Here is a 15568-nt window from a genome sequence, read left to right on the forward strand (position 1 = left end):
GGATAATATATAGACTTTATGTTTATATATTATTAAACATAACAGCAGAGGTGCGGGAGGGAAGGGAGACATTTCCTTCAGAAACGCCCACCCCACGGCTGGCTGAGACTGACAGGACGGTTCCTAAAACTGACCCGCTCTCCTTTCTACCCTCCTTGACAATCTCGACACACTCTCCACCCCCCACCCCCAAACCGAGGGGGACCCAGCTGTCAAAACCAAAGCGGGGTGTGTGAAAGATTCCGGGATTTTTATTTTGGTGTGTGTGTGTTTTGGGGCGGGTACGGAGAGAGGGTTATCGTTGAATCGGATGCTTTACGCCGGGAATGTGAGAATTGAAGGCTTCCGTCCCGGACTCTCGCCCTCTTCGCACCCCGACTTCAGAGGGGGACCTGCTCGCTTCTACCTCCCTCCCGCTGTGAAATCTCACAAGAGGACCGCCTGTCCCCGGATCGTGGACTCCGCAACCATCCGACAAGGGAGGGGGAGAACATCGGATTCATTCGCATCTCATCCATCCTTCTCTCCCACCACCCCTCCCCGTAAGTCCCCTTCCCAATTCCATTGACCCCCGGTGCAGTTCGAACCGGCCTCCTCGCTGTCAGGAAGGAGCCTGGCCCATCAACGCCGCGGCAAGCGACAGGATACCGCCAACCAACCCCGGTGAGTACTGACGACACCCGCCCAGTCCCCGCTCCCATTTATCATTTTGTCTTGAATTTTATACTTTGCAAAGCAGAAATCCGTTCTGTGCACAAGCCGACTGCCTGCAACTATCCCCCCCGTGTATGTGTTTTACAGAGTAATGGTGTTCTCCATAGAGATTTCGGGCGATGTTTATACTCGCCGCGTTCTGGGCGGGTTAGGAAGCAGCCTAGCGTGGTGGGTGTGAGTGTGTGTGTGTGAGTGTGTGTGTGAGTGTGTGTGTGTGTGTGTGAGTGTGTGTGTGTGTGAGTGTGTGTGTGAGTGTGTGAGTGAGTGTGTGTGTGTGTGTGTGTGTGTGTGTGCGCACCGGGAGCCGGCAGCCGTGTGTAATAAAGGATGGAGACAAGGGGCGGATGGTTCTTGCTCCGGATTTTTTTTTTGCAGGTTCGTTCATATTTTCCTCATCTTTAGAGATTCACACCTTTCCGCGGTTAACCCTCGGGGCGCCGGTGTAAATGGTTAGAAAACAGGCGGAGAATTAAATGTTTTGTTTAAAAAAAACTCTCAAGTGGTTTCCGAGCGAGTTCTTATCACCCTGACCTGGATCCGAACTCTCCAGAATTATTCACACAATAACCCCCACCACTGGGCTGCCTTGGCCGCTTCAGCACTAACTCAGCGTGTATTTTATATAAATGTTATCAAGCCGGCTAACACATGTCGCTGGGGGTTTGTTGCTGAGAGATTCGAACACCCGACCGGGGAGAAAGGCAAAATAAAACATCAGGGCGTCTGTCAGATCGTCACGGACCGGTACACGCACAGGATGACAGGGTGGGGGGTGAGTTACTGGCTCGTATCGAATCCAGGATCCCCGGGAGTGAGTTACAGATTGGGATCTAATCTCAGATCCCTGGGAGTGGCTGGGATCTAATTCGGCGGTTCAGGGGGTTTATGTCCAGAATCTCAGATCCCCGGGAGTGAGTTACAGACTTGAAGCCAGTCCAGGGATTCGGGGATTGGAATATTGAATCCCATATCCCGGGGAGAAAATTACAGACTGGGATCTAATCCAAGGGTTCAGGAGGTTTATGTCCAGAATCTCAGATCCCCGGGAGTGAGTTACAGATTTGAAGCCAGTCCAGGGATTCGGGGATTGGAATATTGAATCTCATATCCCGGGGAGTAAATTACAGACTGGGATCTAATCCAAGGGTTCAGGAGGTTTATGTGTAGAATATCAGATCCCTGGGAGTGAGTTACAGATTTGGATCTAATCCAGGGATTCAGGGGGTTTGTCTGCAGAATCTCAGATCCCTGGGACTGAATATACAGTTAAGGACTGAATATACAGGCTGTGATCGAATCCAGGGGCTCGGGGGAATGAATATTGAAAAAACTTGGATTGGAGTATAATTGTGATATTCCCTAAAATCACACTTCACTGTTAGATTTCGGCGAGTGAATTGCTGGCTGGGATCTGATCAAAGAGCTGTGGTCGCCGCAATGGTTAGAGTCAGTCAGTGACTGGAATCTGCTGCGGGGGTCTGGTGGCTTTGATGGATTTGAGGGGCAGAATTGTAATTACTGAATCATCCGTCACCCTGTGCATCTCCGCCCGGTTTACAACTACGCTCGGGTTTTAAGTGAACCGCTAGTCAATGTTGACACCATTGCTTTGAAGTGGGGAAGCCTGGCTTTCTGAGAGGCGTGTGGCCGGCGCAGTAACGTGCCATAGAGATAAAATGTCAGATGTGTCCATGTAGATCGGGTTTCACGGGCCGAATGACCTGACTCTCCTCCTCGTGGAGGGTGGCTAAGTCCTGGCTGATGTGGTGGGACTTCTTCGGCGAGAGGGCGGTAAATCGGTGGAATCCATCACCACGGGCGGCTGTGGAGGCCAGGTCGTTGGGTATTCTTTAAAACGGAGGTTGATAGGTTCTTGGTTAATCAGGGCGTCAAGGGGCAGGAGAATGGAGTTGAGAGGGATAATACATCAGGGATAATGGTGGAGCAGGCCTGACAGACCCAGCGGCCTAGTTCTGCTCCAATGTCCGGTCTTATGGGTGATCCAGACCCGAAGGTACTGAGGCGGAGTCGCTGAGGTCTGGGAGCAACACCCCAAGTGTGATGGCAGCAGCTGTCTCACCCCAGAGTACTCCATCTGGAGCGAGGACTCTCCAAAGCACAGGGTCACACTTCCCCCACCCCCAGGGAGTTCCACTTTGAAACCCTCCTGGGCGGGTTCCGAGTGTGTGGCGGGGTGGTGGGTCAGCAGACAGAGCTTCTGTCTTGCCGAGCCAGAGACCCGGGTCCGACCCAAGCTGCCAGCACGGTCTCCATGTGGAGTTTGCACGTTCTCCCTGTGACTGCGTGGGTTTCCCCCAGATGACCCAGTTCCCTCCCACATCCTGGAGCCCTACGGGTCCGGGAGTTAACTTTGCTCATTTGTCTGAATCAGAAGGAAAGCCACAACATGGCCCATGACCTTCCAAATTTGGCCCGTATCCCTCTCAACCCCTTTTTATCCATGTAGCTGAACACCCGCCTTTTAAATTAGATTAGATTCAACTTTATTGTCATTGTGCCGAGTACAGATACAAATGCAGTTAGCATCTAACCAGAAATGCAAAGAGTAGTGTTATTTACAAAATAACTGCAAATAAGAAAAGTGCTACAGCACACAAATATAAAAGTACTAAGACAGTACAATATGGGTGCAATACTGCTTAGCGCTGTGATGTGAGGTTCGGCAGGGTCACAGCCTCAGGGAAGAAGCTCTTCCTGTGCCTGCTGGTGCGGGAGCGGAGGCTCCTGTAGTGCTTACTGGAATAGAGAAGAGTAAAAAGTCCATGGTTAGGGTGAGATGCATCCCTGATAATGCTTTTCGCCCTGCCCAGGCAGCGTTTATGGTAGATGTTCTCAATGGTGGGAAATATTCCTCAGGCAGCTCGTACCATCTACCCACCACCCTACATGCAAAAATTAAAAAAAGGTCCCTGTTAACTCTTCCCCCTCTAGTGTAGCGGTGAGTGTAACGCACTACAGCGCCAATGACACGGGTTCATTTCCTGCTGTCAGGAGTCTGGATGTTCTCCCTGTGACAGCATGGGTCCCCCCACAATTCCGAAGATGTACGAGGTGCGGTTGGCAAGTTGTGGGCATGCCACATTGACAGTGACCCCTGCGGGCTGCCCCCACCACATGTTTGGACTGTGTTGGCCATTGATGCAAATGACGAACTTCGCCAACACAGGAAGTCTGCAGATGCTGGGAAATCCAAAGCAACACACACAAAATTGCTGCAGGGACATTGCAGGTCAGACAGCATCCACAGGAATGAATAAGCAGTTCGGGAATGAAAAGGGAGGGGGAGGCGACAGAATAGAAAGGTTGGGGGAGGGGAAGAAGGCCAGCTGATGGTGATAGGTGGGTGGGAAAGGTCAAAGGGCCAGAGGAGAATTAATCTGATAGGAGAGGAGAGTGGACCATGGGAGAAAGGGAAGGAGGAGGGGACCCAGGGGGAAGTAATAGGCAGGTGAGAAGAGGTAAAAGATCAGAGTGGGGAATAGAGGAAGAGGGGTAGGGAAATTTTTTTTACCGGAAGGATGCATGTTTCAATATTTCGAGATACCTGTGATAAATAACAGTGATCTAATCTTTAATCTTTAAACCGTCTGCTCTGATTTCCTCGGTCAGTGGGTTAGCTTGCCGCTGTGAAGTAACCCTGATGTGTGTGGGGTGGTGGAATCTGTGGTGGCTCTGCAGGGCGGAGGGGCTGCTCCTGCCCCCATCTCGATGAGCCGCCAGTTTCTGACCTAAGAAAGTATGTGCCGACGTTGGAGAGGATTCACAAGGGGGTCGCGAGAATGAGTCCGGGAATGAAAGGGTCACCAAACGAGGGCCAGTTGATGGATCTGGGCCTGTACTCACTGGAACTCAGACGAACGAGGGGGAAACTCATTGAAACCTATCGAGTGTTGAACAGTCAAGATAGAGCCGATGTGGAGAGGATGTTTCCTATAGTGGGGGAGGCTAGGACCAGAGGGCACTGCCTTGGAATAGAGGGACATCCATTTAGAATGAATGAGAAGGAATCTCTTTAGCTAGAGAATGGCTAAAAGGTGTGGAATATGTTGCTGTGGAGGCCAAGTCTTTATGTATTTTTAAGGCAGAGGTTGATAGGTTTTTGACTGGACAGGGCATGAAGGGATATGGGCGGAAGGCAGGAGATTGGGGCTGAGAGGGAAATGAATCAGCTACAATGAAATGATGGAGTAGACCTGATGGGCCAAATGGCCTAATTCTGCTCCTATATCTTATGGTAAATGCCACACAACGGCAAAGTGGGTAGCAATGCTGAGAGTTGATGGGGAGGATAGAAGAATGGATTCACGTAGAATTAGTGTAAATGAGTAGTGAGCGGATGGAATGGACTTTGTTGGCTGAAGGCCTTGTTGACCTCAGGGTTAAAGTGGTACAGCAGGTGGACACGGAGACCCGGGTTCGATCCTGACCTCCGGCGCTGCCTGTGGGTGGAATCGTCTCCGGCTTCATCCCACATCCCGGATGTGTGGGTTGGCAGGTGCCTGTAAATTGTGAGTGGGTGGGTGGGTGGGTGGTGGGGAGATCAAAGGGGCATGCAAAGGAGAGCAGGTTACCGGGAACGAACAATGTGATTGATAGGGTTTCTCAGAGACCAGGCATCGACTCGCTGGGCTGAATGAGTTGCTCCCAATGTCGATCGTGAGAAAACAGATAGAAGCATCCCATTTCTAGTTCCCTGTAATCTGCTGTCTGTTGCCTGCCCTTTTGATTTCCCCACCGCTCACACACTCTCACTCTCACTCTCCAGGGGCAATTTACAGCGGTTAATTCACCTACCAACCCACACGTCCAGGACGAGCTGCCAGAGGAGGTGACTGAGCCAGGGAGAATCGTACCACTGCAGAAACACTTGCACAGGTAGACGGAGGGACTGGAGGGATATGGGCCGATTGCAGGAAATTGGGTTGGCTGGGTGGTCACAATGGGCATGTATCCCGTGATGCTCTGTGACGTTGACAACCTGTCTCAAAGTGCGTCTCCTCCTGTCTTTTCACTATTTCATAATTATATTTTATTCATGATACCCAGTAAATGCAATTGGTGAACATCTGTCTCTTCATTCCCGGACCATCTAATCAATGCACTTATGCATTTCCCATTTCTGATTTAATCAGTACGCCCGTGAAGCGTTTGAGAGGCTGTTCCTCAGTTCCCAGCCTCTTAGTGTCCAGAGGCACCCGAATCAAACTGTGTGTGTGTGTGTGTGTGTGTGTGTGTGTGTCTCAGTAGAAGTGAGCAAGTGTGTGCAAACTGTTAAACAGAATGATGAGTGAGTGCACACAAGAACCCAGAAACAGGGCTTTGGTCAGGCAGCACGTTGAATATTGTGAGCAATTCTGAGCCCCCTGTCCAAGGACAGATGTGCTGGCTCGGAGAGGGTCTAGTGGAGGTTCTCAAGAATGATCCCAATGATGTAAGGGTTAACATATAAGGAGTGTTGGGATTAGTGAAGCATGGACTCGATGGACTGAAAGGCCTGTCTGTCTGACTCCAATTCTAGCAGTGCAAAGTAAGAAATCCAGGTGCTGGAAATCTGAAATAGATCAAAAGTTGTTGGGAGTCTCATCAAGTCTGTCAGCACGTGTGGAGAGAGGAAAACAGAGTCAATGAATCGTCAGAACTGGAATAGTGAAACTAATAAATGAGTTTTAAGTCGCAGAGAGAAGGAGAACTGAGAGTGTCTGTGAATCAGTGGAGGCCAAGGAAGTCTGGCGAACACCACTGGTCTTGGTGCTTGTCCGGTTAATAGACGAACAAGGATAGACAGAGAGAGGAAATGATGTGACGTATAGCGTGGATCTTTCCCAGCTGGAATTTTACACAGGGATAATCAATTTCCCCATTCTGATGAAGGGTCAGATACTGGAAACAATAGTTGGCCCTCTCCCCCAGCACAGATGATAGAGTGCAATGTTCAATTCTGGTCGCCCAGAAGGTTAAGATCCACAGTGACGCGACCATTTAGATTTGGTATTGGCCTGCCTAGAGAAGACAGAGGGAGTGGTCAATGGGACTGATTCTGGCTGGAGGTCGGTCCCCAGTGGTATTCTACGGAGACCTGTACTGGGAGCCTGCTGTTTGTGATTTATATCAATGGCCTGGATGAAGACGTAGATGGGTGGGTCATTGGTGAAGGTTGGTGGTGTTGTGGAGACAGTAGATTGCCAGAGGCCACAGTGGGATACACTGTAGGTCAGTTGCAGACATGGGCAGAGAAGCGGCAGATGGAGTTTAACCCGGGCAAAGGTGAGCTGTCACGCCACCGGCAATCAAATGCAAAGGGACAGTCCAGTGTTGATGAGCAGAGGGATCTTGGGCTGCAAATCCACAGCTCTCTGAATGGTAACTGGCTGCACAGGTTGATAGGGCGATAAAGAAGGCACATGATAATAATTCTAGGAGGATAAATAACGTGGGATATTAAGATGATAAATAACACAGTGTGTGACGATATGCACAGTGCTGTGCACCTTGACCTGAGAGGAACACGGTTTCATTTAGCTGTATACACGTGCAAGGTTGAATGACAATAAACTTGAACTCGAAAACATGGCATGCTAAGTTGGGGAATAGAATTCACGAGTTAAGAAATTATGCTGCAGCTTTATAAAACTCTACTTAAGCCATATAGGGGGTTTTGCATTCAATTCTGCTCTCTGGATTATAGGAGGCTTTGGAAAGGGTGCAAAAAAGATTTACCAGGATGCTGCCTGGCCTATAGGAGAGACTGGACAAACGCGTGGTACCCACAAAGTACTGGAGGAACTCAGTAGGTCAGGCAGCATCTGCGGAGGGAAATGACCAGTCAACGTTTCAGGCCGAGACCCCTTGTGTGCGTCTCTCATGATTATTAGCATCTGCAGGATCTCTTGTGTTTATAAATAAACTTGGGTTGTTTTATCTGGAGGGGCGGAGGCTGAGAGAAGACCTGAAGATAGAGGCTTATAAGATTACGACAGACCCAGAGTGTGTGTTTCCGAGGGTCGTGATGTCTAATACTTGAGGGTTTATATTTAAGGTGAGAGGGGGTAGGTTCAGAGATGTGTGAGGCAACTTTATTTTACACAGAGTGGTGAGTGCTGGAAGGCATTGTCAGGTGTGCTGGTGGAAGCAGATACACTAGAGGCGTTTAAGAGGCAATTAAATAAGCAGATGAATGTATAGAGAAAGGGGGGGATATAGAGATTATGGAAATGGAAGGGACTAGTTTGGTCAGGTTTGTAATTACGCCTGAATTAGATCCTGTAGACTGAGTGAGCTTGGGCTGTTCTCTTTGGGGCAAAGGAGGATAAGAGGTGATGATAGAGGTGTACAAAGTGTTAAGAGGCATAGATCGAGTGGTCAGTCTGAGACGTTTTCCCAGCAAGGAATGGCTAATACAAGGGCCATACTGATTGGAGGAAACTTTAGAGGAGAATGTCAGAAGCGAGTTCTTTACAACAAATTTCCTGACCTATGCTGGTGATATTACACCTGATTCTGAGAGTGATGTGTGTGTGGAATGTCACGTCAGGGGTGGTGGGAGAGGCAGATACATTAGGGACATTTAAGAAACTCTTAGATAGGCACACAGATGATTGAAAACTGGGGAGTTATGTAGGAGGGATTGAACTTCAAATACATAGAATGATACAGCTCAGGAACAGGCCATTCGGCCCACAATGTTGTGCCCGACCGGCTAAAAAGCAATTCAAATACACCCAAACACCAATCCCTCCTACCTGCACAATGTCCATATCCCTCCATCTTCCTCATGCGCCTATCTAAATGTCTCTTAAAAGCCTCTAATATAGTTGCCTCTACCACCATACCAGGCAGTGCATTACAGGCATCCACCACTATCTGAGTAAAAAAACTTACCCCTCACTAGAGAGTCCCTCTTAACAATAAGTACTCCTGTCTGAGTACTGTTGGGGGTGGGGGGCGGCCTACCTGGGGGAAGCAACAGTGGTCACACCTCTGGCACAGAGTCTGGCCTGTGGCTTAGAAGGGTAGGGAAAGGAAGAGGATGGCAGCAGTGATAGGGGACTCTATAGTTAGGGGGTCAGGCAGGAGATCCTGTGGACGCAGGAAAGAAACACGGATGGTAGTTTGCCTCCCAGGTGCCAGGGTTCGGGATGTTTCTGATTGCGTCCTCGATATCCTGAAGTGGGAAGGAGAACAGCCAGAGGTAGTGGTATATATTGGTACCAACGACATAGGTAGGAAAAGGGAGGAGGTCCTGAAAACAGACTGCAGGGAGTTCGGAAAGAAGTTGAGAAGCAGGACTTCAAAGGTAGTAATCTCGGGATTACCGCCTGTGCCACGTGACAGTGAGGATAGGAATAGAGTGAGGTGGAAGATAAATGCATGGCTGAGGGATTGGAGCAGGGGGCAGGGATTCAGATTTCTGGATCATTGGGACTTCTTTTGGGTCAGGAGTGACCTGTACAAAAAGGACAGGTTGCACTGAATCCGAGACGAACCAATATCCTAGTTTGCTAAGGCTACTGGGGAGAGTTTAAACTAGAATTGCTGTGGGGTGGGAACCAAACTGAAGTGACGGACGAAGGGGCAGTTTACTCACAAATAGAGAAAGTTTGGAGACAGTGCGAGAGGGAGGAAAGGCAGGTGATAGAGAAGTGACGCACTCAGACTAATGGCTTGAGATGTGTCTATTTTAATGCAAGGAGTATCATGAACAAAGTGAATGAGCTGAGAGCGTGGATCAGTACTTGGAGCTATGATGTTGTGGCCATTACAGAGACTTGGGTGATGCAGGGACAGGAATAGTTACTTTGAGTGCCAGGATTTAGATGTTTCAGAAAGGACAGGGAGGGAGGCAAAAGAGGTGGGGCGTGGCACTGTTGATCAGAGATAGCGTCATGGCTGCAGAAAAGGTGGACGTCATGCAGGGATTGTCTGCTGAATCTCTGTGGATGGAGGTTAGAAACAGGAAGGGGTCAATAACTCTACGGGGTGTTTTTTATTGACCACCCAAAAGTAACAGGGACATCGAGGAGCAGATAGGGAGACAGATTCTGGAATGATGTAGTAATAACGGGGTTGTCGTGATGGGGGATTTTAATTTCCCCAATATTGATTGGCATCTCCCTAGAGTGAGGGCTTTAGATAGGGTGGAGTTTGTTAGGTGTGTTCAGGAATGCTTCCTGACATCGTATGTAGATAAGCCCACAAGAGGAGAGGCTGTATTTGATCTGGTATTGGGAAATGAACCTGCTCAGGTGTCAGGTCTCTCAGTGGGAGATTATTTTGGAGATAGTGATCATAATTCTATCTCCTTTACCATAGCATTGGAGAGAGATAGGAACAGAAAACTAGGAAAGCCTTTAATTGGAGTAAGGGGAAATATAAGGCTATCAGGCAGGAACTTGGAAGCATAAATTGGGAATGGGTGTTTTCAGAGAAATGTGGCAAATGTTCAGGGGATGTTCTGTATAGGTACGTTCCAATGAGACATGGAAATGATGGTAGGGTACAGGAACTGTGGTGTACAAAGGCAGTTCAAAATCTAGTCAAGAAGAAAAGAACAACTTTATGAAAGGTTCAAAAAACTAGGTAATGATAAAGATCTAGAAGATTATAAGGCTAGCAGGAAGGAGCTTAAGAAAAAATTTGGAGAGCCAGAAGGGGCCATGAGAAGGCCTTGGTGAGCAGGATTAAGGAAATCCCCAAGGTATTCTACAAGTTTGTGAAGAGCAAGAGGATAAGGTGTGAGAGAATAGGATCAATCAGTGTGACAGTGGGAATGTGTGAATGGAACTGGAGGAGATAGCAGAGGTTCTTAATAAATACTTTTCTTCAGTATTCACTGCAGAAAGGGACTTGCAGTGGACTGAAAAGCTTGAGCATGTAGATATTAAGGACAAGGATGTGCTGGAGCTTTTGGAAAGCATCAAGTTGGATAAGTCACTGGGACAGGATGAGATATACCCCAGGCTACTGTGGGAGGTGAGGAAATAGATTACTGAGCCTCTGGCGATGATCTTTGCATCATCAATGGGGACAGGAGAAGTTCTGGAGGATTGGAGGTTTGCAGATGTTGTTCCATTATTCAAGAAAAGGAGTAGAGATAGCCCAGGAAATTGTTGACCAGTGAGTCTTACTTCACTGCTTGGTAAGTAAGCTTAGAAAAATAGAGGGCTATGGGTAACCCTAGGTAATTTCTAAAGTAAGTACATGTTCGGCACAGCATTGTGGGCTGAAGGGCCTGAATTGTGCTGTAGGTTTTCTATGCTGCTATGTTTCTATCCCGTTTGAACCTGTCCCCTCTCACTTTCAATGCATACCCTCTGGTATTAGACACTTCAACCCTGGGAGACAGATCCTCCCTGTCCACACTGTCTATGTCTCTCATAATCTTATAACTTCTATGATTATGAAGACACGTAGTCTCTTTTATTGTCATTTAGTAATGCATGCATTAAGAAATGATACAATATTTCCTCTGGTGTGATATCCCAAAACACAGGACAGACCCAGACTGAAAAAACTAACAAAACCACATAATTATAACATATAGTTACAACAGTGCAAAAATACCATAACATGATGAAGAACAGTCCATGAGCACAGTAAAAAGTTCAAAGTCTCTCAAATGTCCCACATCTCATGCAGACAGGAGAAGGAAGAAAAACACTCCCTGCCATGCCCGACCACAGTCCCGACTCTGAGTTGTCCGAAAACTTCAAGTCTCTGATCAGCTCTCCGACACCGAGTACCGAGCGCCATCTCTATATGAACGATTTGACCTCAATCTCGGTCGCCAACAGCAGGCAAAGTCAGGGATTTTGAGGCCTTCCCTCTGGAAGATTCTCGATCGCGTAGTAACAACAGCAGCAAACTTGCGTTTCAGAATTTTCTCCAGATGTTCCTCTGTGCTTTCACGTCTGTCTCCATCAAATCAGAATTGTCCACGGCCCTTATTTAACGGATATGATATCATTTGCACCGGAGGGCTGCGCACGCGTGGCGCGCTGCTACCTCTCCTCCTGCTATCAGATCTCTCCTCAGCCTCTGACGCTCCAGAGAAAGCAACCCAAGTTAATTCAATCTCTGGTGATAGCACTTGCCCTCTAAACCAGTCCTGGTCCTGGTAAACCTCTTCTGCACCCTCTCCAAAGCCTCAACATCCTTCCTATATTGGGGCAACCAGAATACTCCAGATATGGCCTAACCAGAGTTCTGTAAAGCTGCAATAAGAGGTCAGCACAACACAGTGGGCCAAAGGCCTGTACTGTGGTGTCATGTTCTACATACTAGTGTAAGTAAGTTGGTATGAACTATGGGCTGAAGTTTGATATTCTGGAAGCTGTGTGATCGAAGCAGAGCTCATTTCTCAATACCCTCTGCAGTGGCCTTGGGAGATCCTCAGCTGTGTCACAGCTGATGCAATCAAGCAACTGCTTTTACCTCTTAAAATATATTTTATTTGCAATACGTGCAGTGAATACAGTTGGGAGCCATCTCTCTCCACATTCATTATATCATCCAGTCAACTCATCTCTTCACAACGCATCAAGGCCTCTTCTATTTTCTCCTAGATCAATGCACCCGTGAAGCGTGTGAGAGCCTTGTATTCCTCAGGGTCTAGTAACGGCCAGACGCTGGGACAGTCTGTAGCCAGACGCTGGGTCTGTCCGCGGCCAGACGCTGGGACAGTCCGCGGCCAGACGCTGGGTCAGTCCGCGGCCAGACGCTGGGACAGTCCGCGGCCAGACGCTGGGACAGTCCGCGGCCAGACGCTGGGACAGTCCGCGGCCAGACGCTGGGACAGTCCGCGGCCAGACGCTGGGACAGTCCGCGGCCAGACGCTGTGTCAGACCGCGGCCAGACACTGGACCCCACAGAGCCTTTGCTCAGTACGTCAGTGTGTTGCTCAGCTCGTACTCCTGCCTGGAGTGTGCCATTCGGCAACTCTCCCTTACAGACAGCTCCTTGCGTTGGGAGACCAGCACATTTCTTTTAAAAAGGTTATATTTGTTTGTCACGTCTATATCGACATATACAATGAAAGGTGTTGCCTTGCATCGGGGGATTGTGCTGGGTGCAGCCCACACTCCTGGCACCAACATCGCAGGCCCACGTCTCCAACCCTCACCCTAACCGTACGGTCTCTGACATGTGGGAGGAAACCAGAGCACCCGGAGGAAATCCACGCAGACAGGGGAGAAGATCCAATGTTAAAAGCAAATGGATGATCGCTGATGAGTGAGTCTTTCACTCAGTTGCCGATCGTCCACAGCAGGGCCCACAAAGCGCTGGGGGAGCTCACCAGGACAGGCAGCATCTACGGAGGGGAATACACAGCCGACGTTTCCGGCCGAGACCCTTCCCCAGGACTGGAAAGCCAGAATGAGAAGGTGGGGGTAGGGGAAGGAGGACAAACTGACAGGTGACAGGTAAAACCAGGTGCGAGGAAAGGTAGGGGGGAGGGGGAGGTGAGAAGTTGGGAGGTGATAGGTGGAACCAGGTGAGGGGGAAGGTGGGTGGGGGCGGAGGGAGAGGGGAGGTGATAGGTGGAACCAGGTGAGGGGGAAGGCTGGGGGGAGGGGAGGTGGAATCAGGTGAGGGGGAAGGTGGGGGTGAAGTTGGAAAGTGATAGGTGGAATCAGGTGAGGGGGAAGGTGGGAGGGGAGGGGGAGGTGAAAGGTGGACCAGGTGAGGGGGAAGGTGGGTGGGGGCGGGGGGAGGTGATAGGTGGAACCAGGTGAGGGGGAAGGCTGGGGGGAGGGGAGGTGGAATCAGGTGAGGGGGAAGGTGGGGGTGAAGTTGGAAAGTGATAGGTGGAATCAGGTGAGGGGGATGATGGTGGGGAGGGGGAAGTGATAGGTGGAACCAGGTGAGAGGGATGGTGGGGGGGGGAGGTGGAATCAGGTGGGGGGGAAGGGGAGGTGAGGTGGGAAGCTGGGAGGAGGTAGGTGGAAGAGGGAAAGGGCTGCAGTAGCGGGAATCTGACAGGGGAGGGCAATGGACCCTGGGAGAAAGGGAAGGAGCTGATTTTCCAGCAACACCTGACTGCCTCTGTGTTAATGCTGCCTGATCTTCTGAGTCCCTCCGGCATTTTGTGTCTTTTGCCTTCTTGGCTCTCGTACTCAGTGCCCCAACCAATGAAGGCAAGCATGCCGTACACCGTCTCCAGTTGTGTGGCAGTGTTGTTAGCAGACCTGCCGTGGTACGTCCGCCTCACATCTGACCTCCCAAAGTTGGCCCAGATTAACCTCCTTCTCCTGAACAGCCCCCGAATGGTTCAAAGGGCAATAAATGCCCTGCTGCAGATCAGGGGTTAGTTGAAGCTGGGCAATAAACCAGGATCAAATCAGGTTTATTATCACCAATATATGTCAAGAAATATGTTTATTTGTGACAGCAAGGTTCAAAGTAACTTTACTATCGAAGTATACCGCATACAACCCCGAGATTCGACTTCTTGCAGGCAGCCACAAAGCCAAGAAACACAAAATTCACACAAACCGCACCCCCAACACACAGCCACCAATTCAATGGGTGAAAAGGAAAGAACTAATCGTGCAAACAATGAAAAAAAGCAAGCAAATAATCCCAAGAACATGAACCGCAGTACAGTGCAAACCCTAAAAACAATCTTTCGTTACAGTAAGAACGAATGAGTGAATAAAGATAGAGAATCTGAAAGGTGAATGGTGGGCTCACGGACCATTCAGCAATCTGGTGGCAGAGGGGAAGAATCTGTCCGGAAAATGTTGAGTGTGGGTCTCCAGGTTCCTGTACCTCCTCCCTGACGGCAGAGGTGAGAACAGCACATGTCCTGGATGGTGAGAGTGCTTCATGATGGATCTGACCTTCTTTTGAGGCATCTCCTTTTGAGGGTGGGAGGGTTGTGCTCGTGAAGGAGCTGGTTGACCCTTTTGACCCTGTGCATTGGAGGCTATGGAGCTCTCGGTCAGAATGCTGTCCACCTGCAGAAAATGTCCCCGAATCCTTACGAAGTGCAGACATACCAGAACAGGGACAGGCCCTTTGACCCACTGAAACCGTGCTGACCGTCAAACCACCCATTTACATCAGTCCTTCTTCACTCCCTTTCTTTTCATCCCCCTCCCCTCAGTTCTACCATCTCACATCCGCACCTGGGGGCAGTTCAGCAGCTAGGGTCAAGTAACCCGCCAACCCGCACGTCTCTGGGACGTGGGAGGAGATCGGAGAGCCCGAGGGGAAACTGCACACACAGAGACAGGGCTGGAGGTCAGGATCGAACCCAGGATCTGGGGCTGTGAGACAGCAGCTCTACCCGCTGCCAAGACCACTTTGTGCTTCCTGGTGAGAAAGTTGTCCTGCGGTTTACGGGGCTGCAGAACCCCTAAATCCTCCACAGTGAGTTTTGTCACTCTGCTATTGACCCTCTCCCCTTCTTAGAAGTGTCAGATTAAAGGCCCCGGAATCTTCTATCCTGGAGGGTTGTTGCGGCATTAAAAAATTTAATGTTAATGGACTTGAGGGGTGTGGAGAACTGATACAGAAGGGGACCTGAGACCTGGGTGGGAGGGGGCAGAACAGTCACAATCACACCGAATGCCGGGACAGGTTAGAGTGGCCTAACCCCACTCCCGTTGTCTTGTGTTCAAACAGCCGCCTCTCCAAGACCCCGCGAGCTTTGAGAGACTGCTGAAGTGGTAGATTAATTTTCAATTAAGTGGTGTGGAATGTTAAGGCGAGGAATTACTCACATGAGCATCCTTTTAATTTTGGGACTTCCCATGCAAACTCTCCAAACCAATAAAGAAAAAATAAAACTCGGAGCCTCGGCCCAACGACTAGTAAATTGCTATTCAGGGAT

At 49.5% G+C, this 15568-nt stretch overlaps 1 protein-coding gene across 1 annotated transcript in view; it reads left to right on the forward strand.

The window, feature by feature from the left end:
* The first annotated feature begins 285 nt into the window (after positions 1 to 285).
* LOC140198171 (gamma-aminobutyric acid type B receptor subunit 1-like) overlaps positions 286 to 15568 on the forward strand; it is a 289471-nt gene continuing 274188 nt past the window's right edge. Inside the window, exon 1 of the mRNA XM_072259164.1 lies at positions 286 to 663. The gene's annotated coding sequence lies outside the window, so the exon portion shown is untranslated. The remainder of the gene's footprint in view (positions 664 to 15568) is intronic.

The sequence above is a fragment of the Mobula birostris genome, chromosome 5, assembly GCF_030028105.1.
Source record: "Mobula birostris isolate sMobBir1 chromosome 5, sMobBir1.hap1, whole genome shotgun sequence".
Taxonomy (NCBI): Eukaryota; Metazoa; Chordata; class Chondrichthyes; order Myliobatiformes; family Myliobatidae; genus Mobula; species Mobula birostris.